The following is a 10998-nucleotide window of genomic DNA, read 5'->3' as shown; positions in this document are numbered from 1 at the left end:
CGAGCGAATGCGTAAACGATTAAATAAACGTAACGCACTAACTAATCATGGTAAGAAAGTAACCATGGTTACATTATCAAATAGTGAGCTAAACTTAGGATGATCAAGCAAGCTAGCCAAATAGTGTGCTAAGGAAGCTAGCACATGTAGTTTAGCTTGTAAAGTAGCAAGCTACTTGAATTTATCCCCAAGATTTGCAACAAGAATAAAATCCTAGGATACAAACTAGGAGAATATCAAATCAATATAAGATATCACCAATCCCATTTACTAGAAACAACCAAGGAAGCAAGAATAAAACTCTCCCCCCTTCATCGTCTCCATTCGGCAATTTCAAGAAAAAAAGGAAATCCAATTCAAAATCTTAACTTCTAGCCATGGTAAAATCATCCCATTAATTCTCAAGCTTCCTAACAACCAAATTAAGGTAATAAAATTCTTTCATCTATTTTATCAAGGTTTGATGGGTGAAATAAAATCAAGAAAGTTACTAGTGAATAGTATGAATAGTAACTCTTCTTTGGTTTCTTGATTTCAATGGTGGTTTTAGGTTCCAAAAATCATACCAAGCACTTCCAAGTCTCCATCATCCTCAAGAACACATCTCAAGATTTCAATAAAGGTAAAAATATTTGGCCCAAATTTATTTAATATTCATTTTCAAGATCCATTTAGTATGTAGATGTAAACCTATTTTTAGAAGTGGTATTGTTGAAATCTTGATGTTTAGTTAAGTAGATGTGAGGTTGATTGTTGCTGCCTCAAGAACATGATGTTCTTGAGAGGAGTTTGTGTGTTGATGATGAGATGATGATTGTTGGTGGTTGTGTTAAGAGTTAGGGCGTAAACGAAACCCCGATCTTAAAATTCCGTTAAAACGAATAAATCGTAACTTTAAGTTTCTGCAGAAAGTACCGAAGATGTAAACTGTAGTTTCTTGAAAAATAACCCTTTATTATGATAGAAAATGTTATAAGGATCGTTTAGGCGCTTGAATCACTGGATTTTGATTTACGGATCAAAAGTTATGGACGTTGTACTAAAAGTGATTTACGCGACAAAAACTGCTACGAATTACGAACTTTGAAAATATAAAGGATCTACTTAAAGTGTTAATAAATCATGAAATTTTTACATAAAGTAAAATATTGAGTTTCCTAACTTCCATAAAAATTTCAAGTGAAAATAATTATTTTTCAATTTTATAAAAATATCGGAGCCGAGACCGCGCGAGTAGAAACTATAAAATCCATAAGCGGAGCCGACGGAGATAATGAAAATGAACCTAAGATACTTGGAGAAATGAAGCGACCATGATGTGAATAAGGACTTAAAGGAATAATAAGGGTAGCACAAGTTGAGAGGGTGCATAATAAGTAGCGCATGAATGCGAGTCGTCGTAAATTAGAACGGGACCTAACGAATTGGGTTTATGATTAATAGATTTCCGAGCGGAACCTAGAGCATCCTCCACCTCGAGATAGCCAGGCAAGTTTACGAACCCAACTCCATTTACTATTTTGTTGTGAAAAGATTGTTTTATTATCATTGCATAAGTACCATGTTTGCCATGATACGTAGTTATTGAATTTTGCATGATATAGCAATATTGTACGATGAGTATATATTGTGAAATGTTTAATTCCGATATAAGCGTATGGTATTATAATAAGACCGAGAGTCGGTCGGGATTTCAAGTTGAAAACCTGGGAATCATTCCGGTGATATTATATGACGATTACAAGTCCATAATAGTACGTTTTAAAGGGACTCAACATCCACTTATGAAATATTAAAATACCTCGAACTTTTATTAAAACGACTTCACAATGATCATATTCCCTCAACTATATTTTATTATTCGAATAATAAATATTATATGCCTATTCCTTTATTATGGGAGAAGTATACTCCAACGATTATTTATTTCAAGCCCGATTAAACATTAAAGATTATTAATTTCATAGACATAAACTAGTTGAGGAATATTATTTTAAATATTCTTTTACAAGAGTAAACTCATTCGAGGTTTAATTATTTATCGATTATCATTTAATTAATTATTATTTATTAAAGGGTTTATTTATGATTTAAAAATCATAGAACCGGATTTAAATTACTTTCTGATTTCAAAAATCATTCGAATAAATTCAGATCGTCGGAGAATATTATCCCGAGTTATTTAATATTTTGAATATATTTTCAAGGAGAAATTTTTCTCCCTTATTTAATTATCTGTTGACAACGGTCAACTCACATCCTTAATACTTCCTCCGAAAACTTTTGTAAGTACATATATATATATATATATATATATAAAGTAAATCTATGCCTATCAACAAGCAAAACGCTTGGGGGAACTTCGATGTGGTTCGAGTTCTCGAGATATGATAGGATCTCCTAAAGGACAAGATAGGGGTAGGATCCAAGTACTTCATGTATTGGATAGACTACTGGTACCGTATGAGATGGTACAAAATGTACCTACAGACCTGCGAAGTGTGTGTATACCCGAAATGAGGACACATAGCCCGTATGCGGCAAGGGTGATAACCGGGATACGAAGGTGTCATCCTTCTACTAGTAGAAAAGGTTATTTTTATCGCAGTACGACTGATCATCGTATGCGGTGGCTCCAACGAATGTCCTAATTCTTCCAATTGGAATTGTGATGCAATACCGTAACCCAAGCCTAGGTGCTGGGTTTACTTTTAAGGTATTTGTAATAACCCCCAAAATTTTGAACTTTTTGTAACCCTTGTGAATAGTGTTGTAGCTGAATGAGAAAACTTTTCATGCCACACTATGTAGGGGTTCTGATATGGATATTCTGAGATTTTATTAGTACTTTATATGGGATTTAAGTGTATGTAAAGATCGTCAGAATCCAAATCCGAACACTTAGATTTTTCCCGGAAATCCAATAGATACGGAAAGAATTGAGTATAAGATAACAGGATAAAAGGATTTAAATTAAAGGATTATAATAGAGGATCATAAAAAGGAATATAATGTATTGAGAAAGGTTAAGGGAACCTAAGTAATGAGATCCCGGGTATGATCCTTCAAACGATAAATGAAAACGAAAGTTAAGCGAACCGTATAACAGATCAGCGGTCATTAGGCAAACAATTAGGAAGTTAATCAAAGGGATTAGAGAGGATGATGTCACCCAACCAATGAGAAGGGGACAAGGAGGGGAGGATGACATCATGAGGATGACACAAGCATGACATGGGAAGGAAGGAGGTGTGGTTGAATGAGAACCACACAAATTCAAGGGCAACAAGGTAATTGACTAAATCAAACACAAAAACAAGCCAACCAAGCCAAGCAAAATCATTTTCATCAAAATCAAAAAGAACCAAGGCTTGTTCTTGAAGAAGCTCTCGGCTTTTTACTATTCAAAAGAGCAAGAAATTCAAAATCAAAGATCCAAGCTTCCTAAATTGGTGAGTTAATTCCCTAATCATCTTCATGCTTAGTTAGGGCTATATCATGAGTTTAAGCCATCAATTCCTTCTCCATCTTCTTCATTTAATCAAAGAAGAAGACTATGAATAGTGTTTTCAAGTTTTTAACTTGAAGTTTTTCTTGTTTTCCTTGAAGATCCAAGCATTCCTAAGACTTCTCAAAGCTTCTTAAGGCTTCCTAGCTCCTCCCACCACTTCAAGGAAGGTATACCATCTCCAAACCCTAGATTCCTATGTATTATAAGATGATTTTGATTAGTAGGATGATATTGTAGCTTGATGTTGTGATTTAGAGTTTGGGATTTGAAATGGTATTGAATTGGAATGGTAAATGTTGTTGTTTTGATTAAAAGAACTTAAGAATGGTTAAAGTTAAGCTTAGGCATAAGTATGAATGTTAAAATTGAATTGGTTGGGGTTGTTATGATGTGATAAGGATGGATGTTGGTTGTATGTTGGATTTGAGGTTGAATTGGGTTGGTTTTGAATGGTTTAAAATTGGGAAATCGCGTAAACATAGCCGTCGTAACGTCCGATTTTCTTTAGACTGTTTTTGTACATAACATTAGGACCCGAGAACCCCCTGCTAGATTATGACCATTGCCATGTTTAGATAGCTCATGTTACGAGCTTCGTTTTGATATGTAGTTCGTTCGATTCCGATGCACGGTTTAGGAGAAACGACCGTTTCAAGTAACGGCGTTTCGCGAACGAAACTTTTCCCCTCGCCTTACTTAGAAACATAGGTTAAATACCAAAAAGGGTTAATTAATGCATGAAACATTTATGGTAAGTGTGTTAGGCAATTGGTAAGACACTCGCGAAGGAATCGCCTTAGAACTCGTAAAGGTTAAATTACAAAAAATGGTGGAGCCGAGGGTACTCGAGTGACTTAAGAAAATCAGTAAGCGCAAAACAAGCGTTAGAGTCTAAGTTAGTTAAAGTATAGAGGTACAAGTGACTTTGGTTTAATTCCAACTTACTTGTTGTTTATAGGTTACCAGACTCGTCCCGAGCCATTCGTAACCCCAAGTCGCTCAGGCAAGTTTTCTACCCGTTATAACTGTTGTTGTGATGTATATATGTATATGCATTATCTTGTGATAGATGCATGATTGGTTAATTAGCAAATGTTGCGATATATTAAGCATGCTGATATGGTATATATATGCATGCCTGTTTCGTATTCTTGCCATATATATTTGTTGGTTCAGTTGATATTACCTATGCTAGAGAATAGCAGTAATTTGCATATACCCATAGTATAGGGACCCAAAGGTGAAAACATTTTCTAAAACCGGGAGTCGAGGATCCCGAGTAGATTTTATATATATATATATATATATATATATATATGGTTATAGTTTTCAAAACTATTAATAGAATAAAGTTTATTCGATAACTTTATTTTATTAATGAATATTATCTTGAATATTCATTCGAGGACTTATGACTCCTTTATATTATTTATTGAATATTACTTGGATATTCATTTGAGGATGTATGACTCCTTTATTTTATTTAATGAATATTATTTATAATATTCACTCGAGGTATTATGACTCAGCTTATTTTATTTATTAAATATTATTTGAATATTCATTTGAGGATCTATGACTCCGATTATTTGCTGAGATATATTCTTTATTTTATTAAAGAATAAGGTGTCGATAATCAAACTTATTTTTGATTATTCAAATAAAGATAGTACTTTCATATAAGTATATCTTTGGTTATTTAATACTCATTTCAAGTATAAGTTTTAATACTTCTACTTCAATTATTTTATAAAGATTATTCTTTATGGGAATATTATTTAAATAATAATATTCAGACATTTTCTAAATATTCTGGGGACTGATTTACTTCATTAAATCAGCTTCACAACAAACATTCTTAAAAATGTTTTGCGAGTCTTCAAAATGATTTTTAAAAGTTAGAGCGGATCCCAAAACTCATTTTCTTAAGATCCTCCTTTCGAAGGGGATTTAAATACTCGCTCAAAACCTGAGGGATCCGGCTCTGTGGTGTGTTTTATATTCGCAACGAGGTTGCTGTTTTGATAAATGAATTGATTACTTACCCAACACTCGGGAAGTAAAATTCTTGGAACAAGTTAATACATTAACAGGCATCGCCTGGGAAATATCGGTGAGTTCTCCTTTCCAAATAGATACGACTTCTTGGTGGAGCCGTATCAACAAGTTTCTACTTGGGGAAAGTGGGGACGAGCTTTACGTTTCAGAGTCATGGATTTCATCTGAACTAGGAGTGGCGTAAGTGGCCGAGTAGCGCCGGCCCAGCCTTATTATATTGGCCCAAATGGCCTGGAAGTTCCGCTAAGGCGGTCCATTCCTTAGGAGTTCAGTGTTCGGTTGACAAGTAAATCCGACAGGTTCTCCTCTATATGTAGAAAATGGTGGGGTTGTACTACTACGACTGATCATCGTAAGTGGTCTTCCTGGCGTGGCAAACTCCCGTAATGAGTTCATCATCCAACTGGATAATTTCTGCAACACTACCCAGAGCACTTCGATAGAAAGGCTACGGTTGGGCGATTGTTGAGTGTTGGCAGGGTCAAGTTTTCAAAATGATGTTTACATCAAATGAAGTATCTCGTAACTTTATTTTATTTTGATAATATTTTAAAGATTTAATCTATTCAAATCTTGTCTTATAGTCTCATCTATGTGATGAACTTTTGAAGCTAATTATAACTTGAACGGTGGTAGTTCAAGTAGTATTTGGAAAAGATATAAGTATATTGGGGTATCTTGTAACTTCATCTTTTAAACTTATATCTATTTAATAATTGTCTTATGAATGACAAAGATTTTCTGAAAAACGTTGAGACAAGGTTAGATATATGAGATCACCTTGCAACGATATTTTTTTTATATACAGTTATACACTGGGACTTTGTGTATATTATGCATGGAAGAGGACTTCCAATATTTTGAAAAGTATATATGTATATATATATATATACTGAATATTTTGTGACTTCATCGTATTAAGATATCAACTTGGTTCATTTCTTTTGACCAAGACTTTCATGAGTACTAAGAGAAGGCTCATATACTATTAATCATTATACATATTATTTTGGTGGGCTTGCTGCTCACCCTTGCTTTCTTCTTTCATCACACAACAACAGATAGAAAGGATGAACAGGACCAAGCTCCCGATTCGCAAGCGATTAGGAGACGTTCCGCAGTTTTCTAGAAGCATTGATGCCGCCGTAGTTGAGGTAGGAGCTACCAATAGGCTAGGCTTTCAACTTCTAATGTACCAGATTATGTATATTTATGAATTGTAATAATGGCAAAGAAATGTAAATTTATTCAGAAAACCTTTTAAGGTGTATTGGCAGATAATTGTGGAATAAAATGACTTGTGGTTATTTTTGGATGTTCATCTCTGAGACTATAACGTGTGGTGTGTGTGTTTATTGTGGGGTCACAGTACAGAGTAGTTGAGTAATTGTTAAGATTGGGTGTTATTAAGGGAAATGGAACTCGTGACAACCCGGATCCCCGACCCCGAATTTGGGGGTGTTACAGAAATGGTATCAGAGCTAAGCGTTATAAACCTCAGAGATGATGTGACGTTAAGATAATAAGTTCACTAAGATAATAAGAACTCTTGCCAAGTTCATAGTCGGGATACCTGACGTAGCACTGACAGTTAAAAAAACCCTTACGGGAACCCTTATAAGTATCGTGATAGTAACATAGTTTGTTCTCGTATAGGGCAGCGGGGCACCAAACCTTAAGGTTCAGGAGCATCAGCATGAGGATGTTTTATTACAAGTTGGAGATCAAATTGTGAATCCGATGGAGTACCCTAATGAGGGACCGGATGAGGTTCAGATAGAGAATGTTGCGGTTGAGGATGTTATTTCGGAAAGGATTGTGGCTGAGGAGGATCTCATGGAGGATCCTGATGAGAATGAAGAAAGGACCGTTGAGGAACAGATGACCGTAGTCAGGGCGACTACCAGAGCAAGAATGGCCGCGAGGGTGGCACTAGAGGATGAAGAGTTACCAAGGGCCCAAAGGTTAATGAGGGCAGAAGGAGTGGGGCCTTCCACGACCCCAATTATACCAGTATCAGACCCTCTTCCAGAGGCTCCTGTAGACACCCATGAGGTTCCACCAATTCCTGTTCCCTCCCCTGTACAGAGCCCAGCACATACTGAGGAAATGCCACCTTTATCCCCTGAACCATTGTCACCTGATACCGTGCTTGGTTATCCATTTGGATCTCCTGGGTCTGCACCACCTGCACCCCATGGACTGCTAGATGCTACCACACAGGCTTCTCTTATCGCTGATTATCATATGACTTTGGGTGGCCTGTCAGAGGCCCGGAATGTTAGGAGTGATCTGTTGGATCGACTTACTGCACCAAGGATTGAGGGTGGGATACTTCCGGCAGGATTAGCGTATAGCATGGAAAGGATTGAGGCTACCACCCGTGTTACAGCTAGAGGCCATCTTGAGGGTCAGGTTGATCCAGCTCTACTTGCGACTATCTTAGACCTCATCACCTCTGTGATGGAGCAGGTTAGGGATGTCGTGCGTGCTCGCATCTCTTAATCCATGGTAGTGTGCAGAGCCAGAGCAATCAAGCAAGGGTTTTATGTAGCACCGCTTTTGGAGGATTAGCCTAAGTTATGAATGATTAGTTTTAATGACGAGATGACTATCTATGGTAGTACTTTTGGGATAGGAGCGATAAGTTCATATGATGTAATCCTCTTTAATATGTTCAATTGTTGTACCCTCGAACAAATGGTTATGTATATATTCGTTAATTTCAGTTCAGATCAGCTTGTTTGTGATAAATCACATTGTTAATTGCTCTATTAACACTTAAGAGAGTGTCATGAAGTTTATCGAACTTAAGAATTCATAATTTGCAATCGTGCAAGGACTAAACGAGGGGAAGACTTAAGCAAAGTAAGTAAGACAAATATCCGGAGATTCTCAAAATTTTCCAAGTAATATGCCCCCACAAGGAATAAGATGAAGGGCAAACCTTGAACGTGATAATCAGGGAGGTCGCAATTAAGATATAAAGAACCCGGAATATAATAAAGTGGAAAATGAAGATTTTAAATTAAAAGATGACTCCAATTATGGGGAGTAGGAAGAGATATTTAGACTAAGAAAGCAAAAGTCGAGCGAGATAAGGAGACCCGAGACGGTACTCCTATACGGAAATTCATGAACCTGTCTAAACAGAACTTATATTTTATTCCCAACCACCACCTTGAGGAAACAATGTGGTGTGAAATTCTTTCATGACCTTTAAATCGCTAAGCTCTCAGAGTTCCAAGGAACAGGCTGACCCAGCCGAGGCAAGAGCCTGGCTAAAGGAAATATAGGAATCATTTGAGATTCAAAATGATTGATGAACCACAAAAGACCATTTTTGTCACTTACCCTCCTAAGAGAGAGACCACCCGCTGGTGAAAGACCAAGAAAGGCACGGAGCCAGAGGTTAGAATAAACTGATTTAAGTTCATTCAATTGTTTTCGGGAAAGTAATTCCCAAAGATAAGGAGATAGTGTAAAAGCTTTAGAGCCAGAACAAAGGCAGACGAGTATGATGAATTATGAATCTAAGATGTAAAAGTTGTCAAGATTCGTTCTGAGGACACGAATCCAGAATGACGGGATGGTTGAAATCAATGCTTATGTAGTGTTGGTTCATGTAATGGTTGTAATGGAAACGAAAATAAAAAGAAACTGAAGTGGAAAGGAATATAAAGGCGATAGAGTTGGAGGAATGATAAGGAAGATGGGTATGAGGAAACCCTAAAGACTCGTAGCAATAGAAATAGAAAAGTATGTAATCGTCAGGATGAGGGTGATTTACCATGAGTTAAAATTGATGGTTGAAGGCATAAGAGATACATATATTTTATCCCCTTTAAGTTGGGAGGATTCAAGGAAACCTTTAGATAGTTCGAAGGATAAATAATAAGACGCGGATAGACTAAGGAGACAAGAAAGTAAGAAAGTAGGAAAATTGGATGAAGGAAGTGACCTTCAATAATGTGAAATGTAAGACCGGTGGCTCGATACTCAGAAAGAGAGACGCCAGGTATGAAAGATATCCCAACATTGAGGTAACTGTTGAGATAAACAACAAAAGTAAATAAGGAATTATTAAGAAGAAGTTCACGTTGAACATGACCAATATCTTCCAGAACATCCATGTTATCATTACCAAATCAGGAAAGAAAAGCGGATGACCATTGTTATCTTTTGGAAGCCATATGGATTGACCCCAATTTGAATAAGGATGCTATTATGAAGTTAGGCATAGACTATCGAGGTGGAAATGATGAATAAAATAATCTATCAAGGATATATGACTTGGTTTATCCATGGATGGATGCATGTACCTTTTCAAAGGTGGAATTAAGGATAGAACATCGGTAACTTAAAATGAATCCTAGGGGAATGCATAAAGGTTGGCATTTCACCCTTAATAGGGATAGTGTGAGTTTTGACAATATGAATTGGAAAGGATTAAGGTAATAACAACCTTTAAGAATCAGTGGAGAAATTTTTCAGAAGTATATAGACAATGGTTCTAGTAATAGTAAATGGTATTTTAATATGCCCTGTATCTAGGGAATACAGGAGGAACGATTGAAGGATAACCTTAGAGGTTTTACAAGGAGAAAGGTAATATTCAAAATTTTCAAGAATAGAAATGTTGATAAAGGAAATATGACGTAATTATAATGTTGCCAAGTGGGGCACGTGTTAAACCACGAGAAAGTATGGATCGAACCAGTAATGGTCGAAATTATTCAGGGCAATTAGGACTTAAGATAAAAGATGTTCTAATTATGATTGAGAGTCAGTCATGACAGTGATTAACCTCTAAAGACTGAGGCAATAACTTATGGAAAAATGGTGATTTTTTTTTACTCATCAGATTTTAAGGAAAGCATTTTCACATAAGCTGTGATTGAAATAAGGTAGAAAATTTATTTGGAGGTGGTTAAAGTGACATTGACTGTAAGGAAATTTTACTATCAGGAAAGGCCAAAGAGGTGGCCGACACTTTAAAGGTAAGAGGATAATTATAGGCGCTTGTGCCAAAAGAATACAGTGATGATGGTTAAAACTGTGAAGGTTGTATTATGGTTTGGAAGATTGACATTCCTTCTGATGACTGTGCAATACCCAACCGTAATAGTAGTTGGTAAAGGTTTAATTCGTGTAATCGCCATGAACGGGCTATCTATCTTAGAAGGTCCTATCTTGAGATAAGCCAGGACCATGTTTCAAAAAGGACTAGACGAACCTTTGAGTAAGTCTTCTATTTAAGGCATATGATTTAGAATGGTATTAACCTGCTATCGTTGCTTTGATTGAAACTCTTCTGCAATTTTATCTGCTTCATGTCATGTATGTATGTCAGGATCAGGAGTGTTCTTCGTGAATCAGAAATGGTGATTATGTTACCGCCCTAGAAGGATTTGATACGACATGTATGG

Source organism: Apium graveolens, chromosome 6, assembly GCF_009905375.1.
Source record: "Apium graveolens cultivar Ventura chromosome 6, ASM990537v1, whole genome shotgun sequence".
In the NCBI taxonomy this organism is placed as follows: Eukaryota; Viridiplantae; Streptophyta; class Magnoliopsida; order Apiales; family Apiaceae; genus Apium; species Apium graveolens.
This window is presented reverse-complemented; position numbering follows the sequence as displayed.